Source organism: Crinia signifera, unplaced genomic scaffold (genome assembly GCF_055691185.1).
Source record: "Crinia signifera unplaced genomic scaffold, ASM5569118v1 HAP2_SCAFFOLD_427, whole genome shotgun sequence".
Classification (NCBI taxonomy): domain Eukaryota; kingdom Metazoa; phylum Chordata; class Amphibia; order Anura; family Myobatrachidae; genus Crinia; species Crinia signifera.
The window spans coordinates 31,928-55,278 of record NW_028142320.1 but is presented as its reverse complement, the minus strand read 5'-3'; the positions used below and the strand labels follow the sequence as shown (position 1 = coordinate 55,278).

The 23,351-nt window shown below is 50.3% G+C and overlaps 1 long non-coding RNA gene across 1 annotated transcript; it reads left to right on the top strand.

Moving 5' to 3' along the window:
• The first annotated feature begins 2,354 nt into the window (after nucleotides 1–2,354).
• On the top strand, nucleotides 2,355–22,409 carry LOC146055256 (uncharacterized). Its single transcript, XR_014468558.1, has 3 exons — nucleotides 2,355–2,451; nucleotides 14,344–14,517; nucleotides 22,202–22,409. It is a non-coding gene; the product is annotated as an uncharacterized LOC146055256 (long non-coding RNA).
• The last annotated feature ends 942 nt before the right edge of the window (nucleotides 22,410–23,351 follow it).

The window sequence follows — 23,351 nt, the reverse complement described above, 5'->3', positions numbered from 1 at the left end:
TTCTGAATTGTCCGGTGGGTTTGGGGTCAGGGGTCTTAAGTGGTCCGGTCTATTGCCCTTATTACTGAGTGAGGAGAGGGCTTGGGGTCGCCCCGCCATAATAGCTATTCACCTGGGTGGGAACGATTTGTGCCAGACGAAGGGCATGGCCATCATATTAGCAATCAAGGCAGACCTCCTCGAGGTTATGCGCCTTTGGCCGTCGGTCCACATAGTTTGGTCCACATAGTTTGGTCGGATATCGTCCCCCGTACAGTTTGGCGTGGTTCCATTAATGTCTCCGCGGTTGACAAAGCTAGGAAGAAGGTGAACTTTGCAGTGTCGAAATTTGTTTTAAGTAAGGGGGGATCAGCAGTTCGCCACCCCTTGCTCGTGAGATCTAGTACCCAGCACTTTGCCAACGATGGGGTCCACCTATCTAATTTGGGTTTAGGGGTATTGTTGGGGGATATTTTTTCCTGTTTAACTTAAGTTAGCGGACACCTAGGTCAGTTTTCGTTCGGGTGGCATGCGGCGGCTCTTCGAGACTATTTTAGTTTGTCTCTTAGAGCCTGGCGGTGGCGGTAGGGCGTCATGGTCCAGCGGTCACTTGTGGCATGAGAGGGCGCTGGGAGGCACTGCCCCCTGGAAAGACGGCAGGGTGTCCTGCCTTTGCGGGGGGGGGGGGCGCGGTGGGCACTCCGTCAGCGGAGTGTCCACACAGGCCAGAGCGGGGGTGGTGAGACTTCCCAGCGTTAGGTTGTGCCTTAGTCAGATGGGCCGTCTCAGTCGTTCCCATATTTAATATCAATCAGTTGGGGCGTTTAAGTCGCCGCAAGCCAAATAAATGTATAGACGCCTTAAGGGAGTATCCCTCTGTGAGTCATGCTATGCCTCTAAGCAGGGAACCAGTGTGAGCCATTCACCTTTACCTCAGTCTCCATTACAGTCCCCAGAGGCTTTGCAGGCTATTCTGGCTAACCTCACAGCCGAGCTAGCGGCATCAAAGCAGGATAGGGAGGTTTTTCAGTCCCAATTGACTCAAATCTCCTCCACAGTGGATTCACTGCAGCAGTCTGTGACTGCCTCAGTACAGGTTAGGCCATCCTCTCCGGGAACCGGGAAGAGTAAGGCTACTTCAGTGGTTTTTGTCCCAGATGATGATAACCAACTGGACCCTGACTACATAGACGAACCTTATCAGAATGTACCTGCTGATGATCTAGATGATCAGGATGCTCAAGGCATTGAGGGGGACATTTACCAAAATGGATTCGTAGAAAAAAGGTGTATTCGTAGGGAGAAATACACCTTTTTTTTACGAATTTGTATTTTCGGGATTTACAATCCCAAAAATACAACAATTCGTATTCCTAAAGATGGAACATTCGTATTTGTATTTACAAATACGAATGTCTACACCATCGATAGGATACGACAGAAATCACCATTCAAAAGAATGGTGGTTTCTGATTTACTAAGCAGCCGTATGGATAATACGGCTGCTTAGTGGTGTAAAACAGGCACGCAAATACGACAGGAAAATAGAACACCATTTTCCTGTTCTATTTGCTTTAAGCCTGCACGGATCAGTCAGATCCGTGCAGGCTGCGGTGTAAAAAAAATAGAAAAATTAAATAAATAAAAAAAAAAACTGGTGTGGGGTCCCCCCCACAGCCAAAACCAGCACCAGGCTGAAGGAGCCGGGGCCGGTAATTAAAAATCAGGGAACCCGACAAATAGGGGATCCCCGATTTTTAACAACCAGCCCCAGGCTCCAGGTCCGGGGCTGGTTCCCAAAATACGGGGGACAAAATGACTAGGGGTCCCCCGTATTTCAAGAACCAGTCCCAGGCACAACCAGCACGCAGGGTAATGTCACAGCCGGGGGACACTTATAATATAAGGTCCCGCGGCCAAAACATTAACCCCCTGACCGGTCAGCCTGGCCAGGGGCCCTGGGGGAGTGGGGACCCCCCCAATGAAGGGGTCCCCCCCCCTCCAGGACTTACCTGACCAGGCTGAAGCCTGGTACTGTCCCCGATGCCCCTGGGCGGTGGGCATCGGGCTGATTATGGTGTAAAAAAAAGACTAATCTATTGTTTTTTACTGTGGCACTACAAGTGCCAGCAAGCCTCCCCAGCAAGCTGGGACTTGGAGAACCACAAGTCCCAGCCTGCTGGGCATTAAAGGGCCCGCTGGCACTTGTAGTTCCACAGTTAAAAAAATAGTACACAAAACACACTGACACACTTTTAAAAAAAAACTTTAATACATACAAAGCCCACACATACTAATACTTACCTATCTTCTTTCCGTAGGTAGCCCTGGTCCTGTGTCGTCGTCTTCTGGTCCTGTGTCGTCTTCTGCCTCCATGTCGACCGTCGCTGTCGCCGTCCGGATCCGACGAAATCCATTTGGGAAGCTGTGGAAGGAAACCATACTCACCTGTCCCAGCGCGACGTAGTCCAGGTAAGTGTCTTGGCAAAAAAACAAACCGACAGCCCGAATCCAGACCGGACAGGGAGACGCACGGTACTCTGTGTACATCGTGAGGCTCCGCCTCCCGAATGCCGCTATTGGCCGCCTTGCGGCCTAGCGGCTCCTGATTGGCCGCTAGGCCGCAAGGCGGCCAATAGCGGCATTCGGGAGGCGGAGCCGCACAATGTTAACCCCTTCCCGCCGCAGCCTGTTTTTGCCTTCCTGACAGAGCCCTTTTTTTCAAATCTGACAGGTATCACTTAAGTGGGGATAACTTTTTTTTGCTTTTACTTATCCCAGTGATTTTGAGATTGTTTTCTCGTGACACATTGTACTTCAAGTTAGTGGTAAATTTGGGTCGATACAGTCTGTGTTTTTTTGTGAAAAATACCAAAATGTCGTAAAAAAATGGAAAATTTAGCAATTTTCAAAATGTTAAATTTTCTGCTTGTGAGACAAATAATCATACCACTCAAAATAGTTAATAACTAACATAGACCATATGTCTACTTTATGTTTCCATCATTATTTCAACATCCTTTTAATTTTTTTGGACACTAGGAGGCTTAAAATATGAATAGCAAATTCTCAAATTTTCAAGAAAATGTCAAACACTGATTTTTTTAGGGACCAGTTCAGTTCTGATGTGACTTTGAGGGACTTGTATGTGAGACACCCCCATAATTGATGCCATTTCAAAAACTGCACCCCTCACAGTATTCAAAACAGCATTTTGGAAGTTTGTTAACCCTTTAGGTGTTTCACAGGAATTAAAACAAAGTGTAGGTGAAATTTCAAAATTTCATTTTTTTTGCAGATTTGCAATTTTAATACATTTTTCTAAGGAACACAGTAGATTTTACTAGAGAAATGTGACTAAAAATTGATTCCCCCAATTCTTTTGTTTTCATAAATATCCTATATGTGGCCCTAGTGTGCACGTTGACCAAACCACAGGCTTCATAATAGAAGGAGCACCTACTTGATTTTGGAGCCTCCTTTTTATGAGATTATTTTTTAGGCACCATAAGATGCTAAAAGTTAGGAACCCCCCCACAAGTGACCCCATTTTGCAAACTACACCCCTCAGGGAATTCATCTAGGGGTATAGTGTACATTTCAAACCCCCAGGGGTTTCACCAATTTTGATACAACTGGGCTGTGCAAATGAAAAATTACATTTTTTACACAAAAAATGCCGTTCTGGCTCAAAATTTTTCATTTTCACAAAGAATGAAGGAGACAAAGCACCCCAAAATCTGTGCCCCAATTTCTCCCGAGTACGGCAATGCTTCATGTGTGACCAAAAAATGGCAGGACTCAGAAGGGAAGGAGTGATATTTGGATTTTGCAGCACAGATTCTGGTGGAATGTTGGTGGGTGCTATGTCGCATTAGCAAGACCCCCAAAGCACCAATACAGTGGAACCCCCCCACAAGTGACCCCATTTTGCAAACTACACCCCTCAGGGAATTCATCTAGGGGTATAGTGTACATTTCAAACCCCCAGGGGTTTCACCAATTTTGATACAACTGGGCTGTGCAAATGAAAAATTACATTTTTTTACACAAAAATGCAGTTCTGGCTCAAAATTTTTCATTTTCATAAGGTATGAAGGAGAAAAAGCACCCCAAAATCTGTGCCTCAATTTCTCCCGAGTACGGCAATGCCTCACATGTGACCAAAAAATACCAGTTGGGTGCATGGCAGGACTCAGAAGGGAAGGAGTGATTTTTGGATTTTGCGGCTCAGATTCTGGTGGAATGAATGGTGGGTGCTATATGGCATTAGCAAGACCCCCGAAGCACGGTGAAATGATGAACCTAATAATCCATAGATGTGTGGTATATTTTAAAACACTCCTTTATACATAGGCCGGGTTTGTCGGGGCAAGTGTCACACTGGAAAATAGTTTGCTTTCTTATTCCCTTTTTATAGCAAACTTTGCACCTTTTTTGTGTCCTGCCCTTTTTTCCAGTGGAGGGGATTTCATCAGGAAAATGCTGCCCTGGTACAATACGGGGGCCAGTACTAGAAGTACTGGGGCCCTCTGCCTGCTGGTTCCCAAATATTAGGCCCTTTATGACTTCCTCTTGAAAGTGCATAAATGTCCCCCTCTGGCTGGTAGAACGGAATAGCACGTAAGCGTTATACAGTGCCATCTGGATGATATACACGGCCAGCTTCTTGTACCAGATTTTTGTTTTCCGCAGGGCACTGTACGGCTTCAGTACCTGATCTGAAAGATCCACTCCGCCCATGTACTTATTGTAATCCAGGATACAATTAGGTTTTGAGGTGTGGGTACTGGTACCTCGTACAGGGACGGAGGTGGTACTGTCTCCGTGAATTGTTGTCAGTATAAGGACATCCCTCTTGTCCTTATATTTGACCAACAACATATTTTCGGTGCATATTCCCCTGCTTTCACCCCTTCTCAGTACTTGGGCAATGTGCGTTTTTGGGAGGCCTCTTTGGTTCTTGCGCACAGTACCGCAAGCTGCTGTACCTCTTGAACCAAGGGCCTTAAACAGGGGGATGCTAGTGTAAAAGTTATCCACATAGAGGTGATAACCTTTATCCAGGAAGGGGTGCACTAAATCCCAGACAATTTTTCCACTAACACCTACGAGGGAGGGGGGGCATTCTGGCGGTTCAATTCTTGAATCCTTCCCTTCATATACCCTAAACCTGTGGGTGTACCCTGAGGTGCTTTCACACAGCTTATACATTTTTATGCCATACCTTGCCCTCTTACTGGGAAGGTACTGGCGGAATTTAACCCTTCCTTTAAAATGTATAAGGGACTCGTCTATGCAAATGAATTTATCTGGGATGTACATCTCTGCAAATTTGGCACTGAAATGATCAATGACCGGCCTGACTTTGAATAGCCGGTCAAAGGTGGGATCATCTCTGGGTGGGCACTGTGCATTATCGTTGTAATGCAAAAATTTAAGGATTAACTCAAAACGAGTCCGGGTCATGGCCATACGGTAAAGTGGGGTGCTGTACAGAACATCTGTACTCCAATATTGCCTAATTTCTGGCTTTTTTACTATGCCCATATGAAACACCAGACCCCAAAACGTCATCATCTCTACTGCATCTACAGGGGTCCACCTAGCAAATGATGACGTGGGGTTTTGAGCAATAAACTGCTGGGCATATAAATTAGTTTGGTCCACCATTAAATTTATAAAATCATCAGAGAAAAATAATTTGAAAAAGTCAATTTCTCTGAGACCTGTGGAATCAAATTGGATTCCTGGGATGGCCAAAAACTCAGGAACCTGGGGCTCAAAATTGTCTGGTGGTGGGGTCCATACGAGATCAATTATTGGGGGGGGGGTTCTCAGCTGCTCTACGGGGGCGTCTTTGAGGGGGTCCCTCATCACTAGAGGAGGAAGAGGAGCTTAAGATGAATCCTTCAAATTCCCCGCTTGCATCACTGGCTGTGTCAGAGTCAGAGGCAAGCATGGCATATGCCTCCTCCGCTGAATACATTCTTCTGGATGACTGGGATGACATTTGGGATGACATTTGGGATGCCATTTTTATTGTTGTGTTTCTGGTAGTGAAATGTTTCAACACGTGTATAGTGTAGGGGGGGTACAAACTTTATTTCAACACGGGGGGTATGTAGTGTGTAGTGTGTATGTAGTGCAGAAAAAAAAATACTTTATACAGGAATTTGATCCCAATAAAAAAAAAATGAAGGGGTTAAAAAAAAAAAAAAAGGTCCTGCGCCAAAAATTGAGCACAGATGTTGGTCAGTAACGTCCGTCACTGAACAGCGCTCAAAGGCAACAGGAATTTGATCCAAAAAAAAAAAAAATAGATCAACCCTGTGCCGAAAAAGCTGATCAGTGATGTACGTCACTGATCAGCGCACAGTGGCCACAGGACACCCACAAAATCACAGTGTGTGTAAAAAAAAAATTAAAAAAAGACCCCACAGCACCCTCCAAAAAAAAAAAAAGGTGATCACTGATGCGACACTGATTACCAGTGAGGGGCAGCAGGTGCACAACCTTTGGTGCAACTGACAGTGCAACTGGCAGCAACTGACAGGTATATATAAAAAAAAAAACCTGCACCCCCAAAAAGTTGCTGATCAGCACAGATATACTGATCAGCACAAAAGGGGGGGCAGCAGACACAAAATATAGCACTCTCTATCACTCTCTGTCACTATCTCTCTCTATCTCTCTATCTCTCACTATCTATCACTCTATGACACTGCAGCAGCAGCACTGACAGATATATATATAAAAAAAACTCTGCACCCCCAAAAAGTTGCTGATCAGCACAGATATACTGATCAGCACAAAAGGGGGGGCAGCAGACACAAAATATAGCACTCTCGATCACTCTCTGTCACTATCTCTCTCTATCTCTCACTATCTATCACTCTATGACACTGCAGCAGCAGCACTGACAGGTATATATATAAAAAAAAACTCTGCACCCCCAAAAAGTTGCTGATCAGTTAATTTATACTGATCAGCACAAAAGGGGGGGCAGCAGTCAGTTGCACACGCAGCACAGCTGTATATATATAACCCAGCACCCCCCAAAAGTTGCTGATCAGCACAGATATACTGATCAGCACAACAGGGGGGGGGGGGGGCAGCAGACACAAAATATAGCACTCTCTGTCACTATCTCTCTCTATCTCTCTCTATCTCTCTCTATCTCTCTATCTATAACTCTATCACACTGCAGCAGCACAACACAGGAAGTCACAAGAAGTCACAAGATCCAGGAAGCATCCAGCACGCTACAAGCAGTGATCAGGTAAGTATTTGCATAGATCAGGTCAGTATATCACGGCAGATAGGCACGGTGACCGCACTGCACGCAATTCCAGACCGGAATGGCGTCTGCAGTGCAGTCACCGTTAGTTTAAATCACCCTCCATGGCTGTGATTGGTCCGTCGGTCCGACGGACCAATCACGGCCTTTGGGGGCGGGTGGGGTGAGGTGGGGTGACACCAGTGTCACCCTTACACCCCGTGGTGATTGGTGCTGTACTTTACAGCACCAATCACCACCGATCACTGTGTCACCGGCGAACGTTATTCGCCGGTACACAGAAAACGCTGTAATTGGCTGTTCACATATGAACAGCCAATCACAGCGATCGCCGACGGGGGAGAGGCATCGCCGCCCCCCCTGGACATGCTGGGACATGTCTGCTGTCAGGGACAGCAGACATCTCCAAACTGTCACCGCGTCTATAGACGCGGTGACAGTTTAAAGCCATGACGTACATTTATGCCATGCGTCGGGAAGTACATCCCGGCCATGACGTAAATGTACGTCAAATGTCGGGAAGGGGTTAACATCGTGCGACTCTCAGTCCGGCCTGGATTCGGGGTGTTCGGTTTGTTTTTTTTGCCAAGACACTTACCTGGACTACGTCGCGCTGGGACAGGTGAGTATGGTTTCCTTCCACAGCTTCCCAAATGGATTTCGTCGGATCCGGACGGCGACAGCGACGGTCGACATGGAGGCAGAAGACGACACAGGACCAGAAGACGACGACACAGGACCAGGGCTACCTACGGAAAGAAGATAGGTAAGTATTAGTATGTGTGGGCTTTGTATGTATTAAAGTTTTATTTTAAAAGTGTGTCAGTGTGTTTTGTGTACTATTTTTTTAACTGTGGAACTACAAGTGCCAGCGGGCCCTTTAATGCCCAGCAGGCTGGGACTTGTGGTTCTCCAAGTCCCAGCTTGCTGGGGAGGCTTGCTGGCACTTGTAGTGCCACAGTAAAAAACAATAGATTAGTCTTTTTTTTACACCATAATCAGCCCGATGCCCACCGCCCAGGGGCATCGGGGACAGTACCAGGCTTCAGCCTAGTCAGGTAAGTCCTGGAGGGGGGGGACCCCTTCATTGGGGGGGTCCCCACTCCCCCAGGGCCCCTGGCCAGGCTGACCGGTCAGGGGGTTAATGTTTTGGCCACGGGACCTTATATTATAAGTGTCCCCCGGCTGTGACATTACCCTGCTGGCTGGTTGTGCCTGGGACTGGTTCTTGAAATACGGGGGACCCCTAGTCATTTTGTCCCCCGTATTTTGGGAACCAGCCCCGGACCTGGAGCCTGGGGCTGGTTGTTAAAAATCGGGGATCCCCTATTTGTCGGGTTCCCTGATTTTTAATTACCGGCCCCGGCTCCTTCAGCCTGGTGCTGGTTTCGGCTGTGGGGGGGGACCCCACGCCATTTTTTTTTTTATTTATTTAATTTTTCTATTTTTTTACACCGCAGCCTGCACGGATCTGACTGATCCGTGCAGACTGCTACAAATAATTCGTATTAGCAGCCGTATATACGAATTCCTACGACATCGGTGGGTTACAAAGCAGTCGTATCTGACTGCTTTGTAAATGACCCTCCGGAACACGACTTTGCATACGACTGAAACAGTCGTATGCAGTCGTAGGGAAAATACTAATACGAAAAACTCGGTTTTTCATATTAGTAAATTTCCCCCTGAGGGTCTCATAAGAGAGATCAGATCTACTCTTAATATTGCTGACTCGCCTATCCCGCCTCAGGTATCCATTTTTGGCAGGGTTCAGAAACAACCAATAACTTTTCCAGACTCTGAGGAATTATATAACCCCTTAGTAAAAGTCTGGAAGACACCTGATAAGAAGTTTCAGATGTCTAAAAGATTCCATTCCTTATACCCATTTTCGGCCGAGTCTAGAGCTAGATGGGAGACTCCTCCCACTCCGGACGCCTCATTGTCACGTTTATCAAAGAAAACCACCCTCCCCATTCCGGGAGCGGTATCGCTTAAAGAAGCACCAGATAAACGTCTTGATAGTGCTCTCAAAAATATTTACACTACCGCAGGTGTCATCTTACGTCCAGCTCTCGCCTCCTCATGGGTAGCCAGGGCAATGGAGACATGGGCCGCTGATTTGATCAGGGGCCTGGAACAGGATACTCCCAAGGAGGAATTGCTACCCTTGGCAGAATGTATCAGGGACGCTTCTACCTATGTTGGGGAAGCAGCCTCTGATGTTTCCACATTAGCAGCAAAGGTTTCAGCTTCTGCCGTCCTGGCTAGACGCACTGTGTGGCTACGCTCTTGGCAAGCCGAGCCAGAAATTAAAAAAGCGGTGGAAGCCCTCCCCTTCTCAGGAGATATGCTTTTCGGGCCAGAATTGGACAAGCTCATTTCCCAGGCCACGGGGGGGAAGTCAACCTTTTTGCCCTCTTTGGCTCCTGCACCGAAGAGGCAATTTGTAAGTCCTTCCTTTCGCTCCTTTTGGGGTAATGCGGGCTTCAGGGGGAGAGCCAGATGAGGGTTTCTCAACCTTCAGAGGCCGCCGAGGCAGAGGGGCCAGAGCCCCCCAGACCACTGCCAATCTCTCTCTCAACCCAAAGACCACAGACAAGCCAGTGGCATGACGGCCTACCGGCTCACTTGGGGGAACCCAAGGTGGGCGCCAGATTGTTACTGTTCGCGGAGGAATGGAGGTCTCATTGCACCGACGCGTGGGTTCTCCAGATTGTCTCCCAGGGGTACAAACTGGAATTTGCCACACAACCTCCAAACAGGTTCTTCCCAATAGGTCGCCCTCCATCAGTAGAGGCAGGTTTGAGCCTATTCGGGGCCATACAAACCCTGCTCGAGTCGGGAGTAATTATCCCGGTGCCAGCCCATCAGCAGTGCACGGAATACTATTCAAGCATTTTCGTGGTCCCAAAGCCAGACGGATCTGCCCGACCTATTCTAAATCTGAAGCCCCTGAACGAATTTGTTCTCTACCACAGATTCAAGATGGAATCGATTCGGTCAGTTATTGCATCCCTGGAGAAAGGAGAATTTCTCCTGTCTCTAGATATAAAGGACGCGTACCTGCACGTCCCAATCTGGGGACCTCATCAGCGATTCTTGAGATTCGTACTGCAGGATCGTCATTTCCAGTTCAGGGGACTACCCTTCGGACTTTCTTCCGCTCCTCGGGTTTTTACAAAAATAATGGCATGCATGACCAAGGCTCTTCGTCTGCAGGGGATAACTATTATCCCCTACTTAGACGACCTCCTCCTCAAAGCTCCAACTCGGGAAAAGCTGATGGCAGATGCCATGACAACTTGCAGGTTTTTAGTAAAAAATGGGTGGGTTGTGAACTTCAAAAAATCACAACTCAACCCATCACAACGCCTACAATTTCTGGGCCTCATATTGGACACAGTAGAGGAAAGGATTTTCCTACCACCGGACAAGATCATAGCTCTACAAGCAAAGGTCAGACAGGTTCTGCATCAGAAAAGACTCTCAGCACATCTGTGCACTCAACTCTTGGGTCTGATGGTAGCTGCGTTCGAGGCGGTCCCTTACGGTCGCTTCCATTCTCGGACTTTCCAAGAGAATCTACTATCACAATGTTCGGGCTCACACCTTCAAATTCACAAGCGTATCATCTTGTTTCAGAAGGCTCGCTCATCCCTGCTTTGGTGGCTTCACACCCCAAACCTGCTTCAAGGACGCAGTTTCAACCCTTGCACATGGACAGTCGTCACAACAGACGCCAGTCTCAAGGGCTGGGGAGCAGTCGCCCTAGGCCACAGGTTCCAAGGACGCTGGTCGCTGCAGGAGACAAAGCTTCCAATCAATATCTTAAAACTAAGAGCAATCAGACTAACTTTACTACAGGCTCACAACCTGCTCCAAGGTCTACAGATCAGGATACAATCAGACAACGTGACCGCGGTCGCATATATAAATCGACAAGGGGGCACCAGGAGCAGGGCAGCCATGCGAGAGGTCTGTCCCATATTAGAATGGGCAGAAGCCCACTCCAAGGCCTTTTCAGCAATATTTATTCCGGGAGTAGAGAATTGTCAGGCGGACTATCTAAGCCGCCAAACGTTCCTTCCAGGGGAGTGGTCTCTTCACCCGGAGGTCTTCCATCAACTGACGCTTCGGTGGGGGACCCCCGACATAGACCTGATGGCCTCCAGATTGAATCATCAGGTTCCTCTCTACTGTGCCAGGTCCCTGGATCCAGGAGCGGTGGCAGTTGACGCCCTATCAATACCATGGCACTACCAACTGGTATACATATTTCCACCTTTCCCGTTGCTTCCAAGAGTTCTGAAGAAACTGAAAAGAGAAACAACAACAGCCATCTTAATTGCCCTGAACTGGCCGAGGAGGGCATGGTACTCGGATCTAAAACTAATGTCAATAGACAACCCGTGGCTCCTACCTCAAAGAGAAGACTTGCTTCTCCAAGGACCATTCACCTTCCAAAACTTACGGCTTCTGCATTTAACGGCATGGTTGTTGAGGCCGAATTGCTGAAACGCAGAGGTATCCCATCCAGGGTTATTCCAACAATGCTCCATGCTAGGAAGAGTGTGACTTCGGCCCATTACCACAGGATTTGGAAGTCCTACATTTCCTGGTGCGAAAGGCTCGGCTATCCTAAGGCGGTGTTTAGCCTACCTAGGTTACTAGAATTTCTCCAGGAAGGACTGGACAAAGGTCTTCGTTTAGCCTCTCTGAAGGTGCAACTGGCGGCGCTATCTGTCTTCTTTCACCGCAGGGTAGCGGTCATTCCAGAGATACAAAGTTTTTAAAGGGGGTGTTGAGGCTTCAACCTCCCTTCAGATCACCCACTGAACCCTGGGACTTATCAGTGGTTTTGCGATACTTGCAATCAGACCTTTTTGAACCGTTAGACTCGGTACATCTAAAATATGTCACCTGGAAGACTGTTATGCTAGTTGCATTAGCTTCAGCGCGTCGTGTTTTGGAACTAGGGGCCTTATCATGTCGGCCCCCTTTCTTACAGTTCTACACTGACAGGGCGGAATTAAGGACTAATAGTTCTTTTCTCCCTAAGGTGGTTTCTTCTTTTCATCTTAACCAGCCGATTATCATTCCAGCTTTCACTGAAGACTCTGCTTCCCTAGATGCTGTAAGGGCATTGCGAATATACTTGGAAAAAACGTCAGCATTGCGGAAGACTGATAGTCTTTTTATTCTCTATTGTCATGAACGCAGGGGATGGCCTGCGTCCAAAAGAACATTGGCTCGTTGGATGTGCCTCACCATTAAAGAGGCCTACAGACATGCAAACAGGAATTACGGCTCATTACGGCTCATTCGACAAGGTCGGTTAGCACATCATGGGCCCTGGCAAGAGGGGTTTCCCTCTCTCAGGTGTGCAGAGCTGCGACCTGGGCAAGTGCGAACACCTTTGCCCGGTTTTATAAATTCGACGCCTTTGCCAAGGCTGAAACGTCCTTTGGCAGGGCTGTTCTGGGGGAATCTCAGCGCTCTCCCACCCGGGAGTAGTGCTTTGGTATTCTTCCCATACGTCATGACTCTGCAGTGTCCCCTGCTGGCCGAGGGAGAAATAAGGAATTTGGTACTCACCGATAATTCCCTTTCTCCAAGGCAGCTGGGGACACTGCACGCCCTCGCAGCGCTGTTTTCCTGCCAGGTTATATAGGTTACTACCATGTTCCTACAAGTTGGTCCTTCCTCAGGAAGACTCAGTTTACCATGAGTGTATCATTCATGTTGTTGTTATGTTGGGTGATTCTGTTATCTATACCTTACTTACTAACTCATATCGTTCATTTGATTAAATATTACATGTTTTATGTTGTATATCCTCCTCCTTCTAGTTCTTCTTGCCTTTGTTTCTCTTCCTCTCTCTTCCTCTCTCGGTCACAGTTTTACTAAGACTGGGGCTTGGTGGGGATAGAGGGGGGAGGAGCCAGCCACTTCAAAAGCATCTTAAAGTGCCAACTCCACAGCACCAACACTATGCCATACATCATGACTCTGCAGTGTCCCCTGCTGCCTTGGAGAAAGGGAATTATCGGTGAGTACCAAATTCCTTATTTTTTACGAATTTGTATTTTCGGGATTTACAATCCCGAAAATACAACAATTCGTATTCCTAAAGATGGAACATTCGTATTTGTATTTACAAATACGAATGTCTACACCATCAATAGGATACGACAGAAATCACCATTCAAAAGAATGGTGGTTCCTGATGTACTAAGCAGCCGTACTGATAATACGGCTGCTAAGTGGTGTAAAACACCCATGCAAATACGACAGGAAAATACACCTTGATTTCCCTGTCGTATTTGCTTTAAGCCTGCACGGATCAGTCAGATCTGTGCAGGCTTCAGTAAAAAAAAAAAAAATTAAAAAAAAAAAACGGAGTGGGGTCCCCCCCACAGCCATAACCAGCACCAGGCTGAAGGAGCCGGGGCCGGTAATTAAAAATCAGGGAACCCGACAAATAGGGGTTCCCCGATTTTTAACAACCAGCCCCAGGCTCCAGGTCCGGGGCTGGTTCCCAAAATACGGGGGACAAAATGACTAGGGGTCCCCCGTATTTTAAGAACCAGCCCCAGGCCAAACCAGCCAGCAGGGTAATGTCACAGCCGGGGGACACTTATTATATAAGGTCCCGCGGCCAAAACATTAACCCTACCGACCAGTCAGCCTGGCCAGGGGCCCTGGGGGAGTGGGGACCCCCCCCAATGAAGTGGTCCCCCCCCTCCAGGACTTACCTGACCAGGCTGAAGCCTGGTGCTGTCCTCGATGCCCCTGGGCGGTGGGCATCAAGCTGATAAATGGTGTAAAAAAAAGATTAAACTATTGTCTAATACTGGGGCACTATGAGTCCCAGCAAGCCTCCCCCGCAAGCTGGGACTTGGAGAACCACAAGTCCCAGCCTGCGGGGCATTAAAGGGCCCGCTGGGTAGTGCCACAGTATTAAAAATAGTACAATAAAACACACTGACACACACTTAAAATAAAACTTTAATACATACAAAGCCCACACATACTAATACTTACCTATCTTCTTTCCGTAGGTAGCCCTGGTCCTGTGTCGTCTTCTGGTCCTGTGTCGGCGGTCTTCTGGATCCATGTCAACGTCCTTCTTCAAGTCGACGTCGCTGTCGGCGATGGCGTCCGGATCCGACGAAATCCATGTGGAAGCTGTGGAAGGAAACCATACTCACCTGTCCCGGGGCGACGTAGTCCAGGTAAGGGTCTTGGCAAAAAAACAAACCGACACGCGAAACCAGCCCGGACAGTAGGAGCCGCACAGTGTTTGTGTACATCGTGCGGCTCCGCCTCCCGAATGCCGCTATTTGCCGCCTTGCGGCCTAGCGGCTCCTGATTGGCCGCCATTGTTCTGAGGCTGCTGCTGAAGCCAGACTGACCAGTTTCCGAGTGGTCTCCATAAACATGGCCGCCGGCCTCCTGCACTGAGGACATGTCTAGTGCAGGAGGCCACTACAGAGACTCTTTGGCATGTATTCAATGCCGGTGCGAGCGGCCGGCGAGGGGGTTAAACTGCGAGGATCGCAGAAAACCAGAGATCCTCGCAGTTTAACCCCCGCGCCGGCCGCTCGCACAATGCAACGTTCCGGGGGAATCCTCGCCGTCACAGAACGGCGAGGATTCCCCTAAACTGCAAGAGCCGCAGCTAGTGCAGCAAACTCACTGTAATTAGCCTCGATTCTCGCAGCTTTTGGAGGCACATACGCAAATTCCCCCTCGCTCAAAAAACGGAGTGAGGGGGAATTTGCGTATGAGGGGGGTTAGTTGAATACTGACAGGGTGAGCGGTTCTGCTCGCAGTCACCGCTCGCCCACGGCATTGAATATATGCCTGTATGTTCCACCTACTTCCTGCCTGTGCGTTTCTTTCTTCCCTATGCTGCAGCCTGCCTCACTAGTGTCTGGCATCAAGGTAAGAGGGAGTGGGACTGTACAGGCTGAGCAGCCTGTAAGGTTCAGTTATTATACAGGGGGGAGCAGCCTGTGGGGGTCCAGTTATTATTTTAAGGGGGAGCAGCCTGTGGGGGTCCAGTTAATTTTATAAGTGGGAGCAGCCTGTGGGGGTCCCATTATTAATATACAGGGGGAGCAGCCTGTAGGGGGTCCCATTATTATTATTATACAAGGGGAGCAGCCTGTGGGGGTCCTGTTATTATTATTATTAATATAATACAGGGGGAGCAGCCTATGGGGTCATGTTATACAGGGGGAGCAGCCTGTTGTGTCCTGTTATTATACAGGGGGAGCAGACTGTGGGGGTCCTGTTATTATTACACAGGGGGAGCAGCCTGTGGGGGCCCTGTTATTATTATACAGGGGGAGCAGCCTGTGGGGGTCCCGTTATTTTTATACAGGGGGAGCAGCCTGTGGGGGTCCCTTTATATACAGGGGGAGCAGCCTGTGGGGGTCCCGTTATTGTTGTTATTATTATAATAATACAGGGGGAGCTGCCTGTGGGGTCATGTTACACAGGGGGATCAGCCTGTTGTGTCCTGTTATTATAAAGGGGGAGCAGCCTGTGATGTAATTTTATTATACAGGGGGAGCAGCCTGTGGGGGTCCCGTTATTATACAGGGGGAGCAGCCTGTGGGGGTCCCGTTATTATTATACAGGGGGAGCAGCCTGTGGGGGTCCCGTTATTATTATACAGGGGGAGCAGCCTGTGGGGTCCTGTTATTATACAGGGGTAGAAGTCTGTGGGGTCCTGTTATGATTATAAGACAGGGGGAGCAGCCTGTTGTGTCCTATTATACAGGGGGAGCAGCCTGTGGTGTACTTTTATTATACAGGAGTAGCAGCCTGTGGGGGTCCCATTATTATACAGGCGGAGCAGCCTGTGGGGGTACTATTATTATACAGGGGAGCAGCCTGTGTTGTCCTGTTATTATTATAAGACGGGGAGTAGCCTGTGGTGTCCTGATATTATACAGGGGGAGCAGCCTCTGTTGTCCTGTTATTATTATAAGACGGGGAGTAGCCTGTGGTGTCCTGATATTATACAGGGGGAGCAGCCTCTGTTGTCCTATTATTATTATAAGACGGGGAGTAGCCTGTGGTGTCCTGATATTATACAGGGGGAGCAGCCTCTGTTGTCCTGTTATTATTATAAGACGGGGAGTAGCCTGTGGTGTCCTGATATTATACAGGGGGAGCAGCCTCTGTTGTCCTGTTATTATTATAAGATGGGGAGTAGCCTGTGGTGTCCTGATATTATACAGGGGAGCAGCCTGTGGTGTCCTATTATTGTTTTTGTTGTTTTATTAATACATATTTTTAAACCGCAAAACCTATAAACTCCCCATCGGGTATCCCCCAGGTCCACACTTTCAACTTCACCATAACTTCAACTTAAACCTTAACAACTAACTTATCTAATAAAAAAGACACAGGCACAAGTGCTGGCGTTTCAAAATGAATGTCAAATTTATTTGACAATTAACTAAACTATATATATAATGGTGGCGGCACCAAAGAATGGTCACTATAGGAAAGTGGGGTTAAAGATGTCTACCATACACACCATCGCTGGTGATCACTCTCCCCGGTCATCCACTCATGCTAGTGGTGACCATCCCCCGGGCAGAAGCATGGCCGATGACCATAGATGTCAGGGGAGAGCGACACCCCACTATCTACACACAAACATCAAGATCTTACAAGGATGACCGTTCTTTACCGCCACAGCTAGGCCCTAAGCCGCAGCACCGCCACCAACTAGCAAAACGCTCAGCACTGTGTATCTAACCAGCTAAAAACATTGCCCAAAAACAGAGCCACGCCCTCCGGGCTAAAAATAAACACCATCGCTTCTATACAGCGCACTCCGCTGAAAGTCGATGGCGTCATGGCGAATAACACCCCCGCCGTTGGTCAGCAGATACTTCTCAACTGCAGCGTTCACCTTCTTCCGTGAACGCTCCAGGCGGGGGCAGGAAACAGCATTTCTCCACACAATCCTAGAGATTGGCCTCCAGCGCCCGCCCCAAGACGTGACAAAATTGGTTCTTGGTGAGCGGAGACCCATCCTCATGCATCAGCCATGCGCCGGGTAGGTCCGGGCACACCTGAGCGAAGGCCGAGACCAACGTCACAGGGCATGCCCTTTCCACCGTGCACGGGAGCAAGGACAGCCACCGCCCCCTCCCAGCCTGGTCCATCTTAGAACGTCGCAGGTGACATAGCACCGAGTCAGATTGGACCACCAGATCGTCCACAGCCAGAGGTGAGGGCGTCCGTTTCGACAGGGCCACCAACTCCCCAATCCTGAAGGCTCCATGATAGGCCATCACGTACGCTGTGCGGAACAAAAGGACCTCATAATAAGGCCAGCAAATGTCCCCCAGGGCGTCCAGCAATGCTGGAAGCAACGACATATCAATAGGGCTCCTGCAGTCTGGGAGAGCAGGCGTAGCCCTTCGCCAACCCCGCAACGCCCTGGACACCAAGAATGACCGGGACGGGTCCGCCCTACCCTGCAGCGAGGAGAAAAAAGACACCCCTGCCAAAGTCCTGCACACGGAGGCGACAGAGCGACCAGCGGAGTATGAACTCCAAACAAAGGCCGCCATGGCCGCTTCAGGTGTCTTACCTGCCTGTGAGGCGGACAGTCGGAACTGCTCCCACTCCTGCCATCCTGCCTGATAGCAATGGAGCGTCCATGGTGCGATAGCCCGCATGGCTAGCCCCTCCATTCCGGCCTGATCATCTGCCAAATATAAGAGGGACAGTGTTCACCAACAGGAGCTGCCTCAGGCGCCAGGGCCCGGAACTTATCCAAGTCGGCCCTGGACAATGCGTCTGCCACAGAGTTCTCCACTCCGGGAACATGTTGTGCCACAAACTGAATGTTAAACAGTAGGCATTTTAGCACTAGACGCGCAAGCAGGCGAACCACCGGCATGGAGACTGAACCCTGCTGGTTAACCACGTGTACCACTCCCAAGTTGTCGCACCAAAATACTATACTAGAGTCGCGGAGCCTGTCTGCCCACAGCTCCAGGGCGACTATAATGGGAAACAACTCTAGCAGCAACTCTAGCAGCAACAGGTCCCTCCGCCACCCATTCCACGGGCCATGGGGCGGCGCACCATGAGCCGTGCAAGAAGGCTCCGAAACCCACCCCGCCCGCTGCATCGGTATACAATTGTAACTGTGCATTGGTGCGGGGGCTCGCTGGCCAAATGAGGACCCTGTTAAAGTGCTCCAGGAAGGAAAGCCAAATGCGTAAGTCCCTTTTAATCTCGGCGGGCAGCCGAACATAGTGGAGGGGGTGCCTGACCCCCGCCATGGACCTCTCCAGCTTCCTACAAAACACCCTACCCATGGGTATGACCCTGCAGGCAAAGTGTAGAAACCCAAGGAGTGACTGGAGCTGGCGCAACTGGAGTTTTCCCGTGGCCAATGCCAGGCTGACTGCCCCTCGAAGCCTAGCCAGCTTGTCGAGGGGAAGGCGGCAGCAGGCTGCAACTGTATCGATTTCGATGCCCAAGAAGGACAGGCACGATACCGGCCCCTCCTTCTTGTCCACCACTATGGGGACCCCAAAATGTTGAAAAAGATCCTGCAGGTATGACAGAATAAAACCGCACCGCTGGGATCCGGCTGGGCCCACGCACAGGAAATCATCTAAGTAGTGGGCCACACCTGACTCGCCTGAACCTGACACCACGCACCAATGCAAGAAACTGCTAAAGCGTTCAAAATATGCGCAAGAAATCGAGCAGCCCATCGGCAAACACCTGTCCACGTAGAAACCCGTGGGGAGGCGAAAGCCCATGAACCGAAACGATTCCGGGTGCAGTGGGAGCAGGCGGAAGGCCGATTCGATGTCAACCTTAGCCAGCAGAGCCCCGCGGCCATGGCTGCGCACTATATCAAGCGCCTGTTTGAAGGACTGATACCGCACGCGGCACAAGTCCTCAGGGATGGCATAGTTAACCGAGGTACCCGGGGGGTGCGACAAGTGTTGGATAAGCCGGAATTTGACGCTGGCCTTCTTAGGGACCACCCCTACTGGGGAGAGCACCAAGTTCTCGATAGGGGGCGACGGGAAAGGACCCACCATTCTACCCAAACTCACCTCCTTGGCCACTTTTTCTAAAACAACCCCGGGCATTTGTATCTCGGATTTTAAATTCCGAGGGGCATGGGCTACGATGTTCCCCTGTACGGGGAGGCGGAAGCCCAGACGGAAGACGGACTCTAGGAATTCGGCCTCCCCCCTACACGGGTACCGACTCAGCCAGCTGGCTAAGCGGTCGACCCGTACAGGAGAAGGGGTCTTAGTGAGGTGTACCCCCGGCTGCTGCAGCCTGGGGGGCCCCCCCTTGCTTTCCTTTCCTGCAATCTTTGAAGGGATGATTGCCCCAGCATTTGGAGCAAGCATGCTTGAACTTGCAGGTAGCCCCAAGGGCACAACCCGCTCCGTTGAAGGCGAAGCAACGCCCTCCGCGAAAGGGGGGCTGGGTTTTGCGTGGGGCAGGGGTGGAGACCTGCGTGGCAACCGGAGCGGCGGAGGGCTTCGGTCCCATCCAAATCTCCACGTCCTTACACCCGAAAGCCATGATGTTCAAACCTGACTGCTTGCGCCGGAAGTTCTCATCATAGGAGTGCCATGATGAGTCGGCCTCAGAAAGGAACATTTCATGAATCATGTGCATGTAACGCACCATGTTCATGTGTTCCTGCGGTCTTGTTTCAAGGTAACAAGCCGCGAACATAAACATGCCCGCCTGCCACCGGTGATAGGTGCAGTAGGCCTCCTCCCCGATACCACCGCGCCGCTTGGCTGCGCGATATTCCTTTTCGGCCTGTGCTGTCATGGAGAAGAAACTAACGTACTTCCCCTCGTTGATTCTTTCCTGCACGCTGCGCCGCAAACCCCTAAGGACAGCAGTGTTCTCGCATTGGACAACTTGACCCCTAGGAAAGAGCGGGGACCCTGAGCTACCACTGGAACTGGAGTGTCGATGCCGACGCCGCCTGCGAGATCTTCGGCCGCCCTCCCCCCCCGGACGTTCCCGAGTCGGACCCGCCCGAAGAGGAGGAAGTATGCACCCTACGCTGTTTTCGCTTAGCAGCTGACCCACCTGAAGTGCCTCCCGCTGGCACAAGGCTCATCTGAGCAGAAGTATCCACCGTCCCCACTGGAGATGCGACGACCGCCATAGCTGTGAGGGGAGTAGAACCACCGGAAGATGTGGAAGGACCCGCCACCACTGGCTGAGATGGGGTAGGCATCCCGGAAGGGGCATTAGTGGGCTGACTAATAGCGGGCGCCTGACCACCCTGCGGGGGAACCTGACTCATCAGGCTGGACAGCAGGGTCATAAACTGCTGCACCCCCCCATCCGCTGCGGGTAAGGGGGTAGTGGCTGCTGGTACGGCTGCAGAAGTGGCTGGTGCGGACGCAGACCGCAGGGGAAACAGCCTGGACCGTCTGAGGATCTGTCGCCTGGCTATGTGTAAAGGGGACATACCCCTGGGGGCCCTCAAGTGTGTGTCTGCAGGCCCAGCCGGGCCTAATTGCCCCCCAGTGATCGGGCTATGTACTTGTCCTGCGCCCCTGGAGCGCCCCCGTCCTCTGGCCTGCCTGGGAGTATTGGGGGAGGGGACTCCAGAGGGGAGACCCCTCTGCTGTAAGCGGCGAGCCAGCACAGGAATGCTGGAGGGTGGCATGTCCAGTTGAAGGACAACACCCCTTGTTACCGGGCCCTGAATAGCACCCTGCCTGCCCTGACCCCGCGACCTTCCAGTGCGAGCCCGGCTGGAAGCCCGCGATGCGGCACCGCCGGCGTCATTTCCGGCCATGTGTGTGTGATCTGCGGGGCGGCGGTGGCCTAGCCCTCTACCCCTAGTCAGTGAGCCACGGGCTGTACCCACGCCCGACCCCCCCGTAAGTCTGGAAGGCGCCGCGCGCCCACCGCGGCCTGTGCCTCCGCCGGATTCACTTCCGGCTACTTCATTGTGTGCCGCGGGGCGGCGGGGGCCTAGCCCGCCACCCCGAGTCAAAGCGCCACGGCCTCTACCCCCGCCCGACCCCCCCCGGACGTCTGTAGGGCGCCGCGGCCTGCATGCGCTCCACCCGAGGCCCGGCGCCGGACCGCGTCATCAGCCGGCGCCGCGTCTGGAGATGCGGTCGGCTCGGGAGCCGCAGGGCCGCGTCGCGCACGCCTCCGGTCCCCACTGGAACCACCAGGGATGCCGCCGCTAGACCCCGCAGCCCCCCCAGCCAGGTATGCAGCATCTGCCAGGTGGGCGGGCGCGATACCCTGCGCGGACGGGGCATTTTAGCTAAAGGGGCTAAACTGAATGGAAAGAATGAGAGTAAAAGGGGGTGAAGGGAGAGTGAGGGAGAGAGACAGCCTATAAAGAGGAGGATTGATGAGAAAGAGAAACAGAAGTTAGATTTAGTAAGCACGTGTACTACCCAGTCAGCTGCAGCAACAGGTCTTGCCTTCTCAGCAGCTTTTCGGACAGAGGAAGCTTCACATGCTAGCATGTGACTTTTCTTACCCTGTCTATACCCTCCCACTGCTCTGATAGGCCTTATGCATATCCTGATTTACATATCAGCTGACCTTCCAAGTGTAACCTGAGGAACCCATCAGGGGTTTATGCTCTCTCATTGCTTACTCAGCATTCGTGGTTCTAATTTAACGATGCGCTGTTACTTATGGGCCAGTGCTCTGGACTTGCCCCCAGGCTAAAAGTTGCCAGCCAGCCTCTGCTTATTATCAATGTTCTTTATAGATTATTCTTTATCATTCATGTATATATATATATATATATATATATATATTGAATAGTGGAGCGAAATTCTTTATTCTCGCACCCGATTGTTCTGTTTGTATATGATGTGCCCACTCTGACTTTTCTTACAGACTTTTGTTTGCACCCGAAGGGACCGAGGATTTCATACAGCAGGGAGCAGTGGTCCTAGAAATAAAGTGGGGTCCTCGTGCAAATATACTCAAAGTGACATACTTGGAGTATACAGCTGGTCCCGTATATATCCATTGGTGTTATTTGTCTGCAACTACTATGCACCTGTAATTAGAGATGAGCACGTACAGATCCTAGAGATCCGAACACCCCCCGAACTTACCTGTTCCGAAGCATTCACAAGCTGTTCGCGTCCATCCCACCGATAATAAAAAAACGAAAACAAGGCCAAAACGTCATCATCCTCCCGCATCGGATTCTCACGAGACCGGATCTCTATAAGTCCCGGCTTCCAGCGTCATCTTCGCTTGGCACGGATGTTTCCATACTGTCTGCAGAGAGGGGAGGGGGACAAACTACACATGGGCATGCTATGGGGGCTGCAGGTGGGGGACAAACTAAAGGGGGAACTAACAGGCTGCCTAACTTTATGGGGGCTTGTGAAAACAAAAGGGGAAACTACTGAGTAGTTGTACCCTGTACTGGCAGGGTACAACTACTAAGGGGAACTACTGTAATGGACTCACTAGGGGGGAGATACATCGCTGCCCGGCCGCAGTGATTCTAGCACATATGTATTAACATATGCGGCTAGCATCGCAGTGCAGTGACGGAGGTACTATTATGGAGCATTACTAAGGGGGGCTGCTGTATAGGACTTCTGTGGGGGGAAAACTAAGGGTCTCCCCCCATTTTTTATTAAAATAAAAAAGGGGTTTTTTTAACCTGCAAGGGTTGTCAAGTGTGCCATATCAATCCATCTGTGCTGTGCTGCCCAGTATCTCATTATTCCAGGGGAGCTACAGTACCACACATTTTTTAGGGCTGCTAAGTGTGCCATATCATACCAGACGTGTTGTATCATTCCAGGGGTCAGTCAAGTGTGCTGTATATTTCTTGGGGTCAGCCAAGTGTGTTATATAATTTCTGGGGTGAGCGAAGTGTGTACTATAATTTCTGGGGTGCTGATAAACCTGGGGAGCTGTCATTTTTATTAAAAGAATAAAAGGTACTTGTGTATTATCACGGCGCCCCCGATATGTGATCGCGCGATTTTTCATCGCATCGCATGCCATACACCCGATGCAC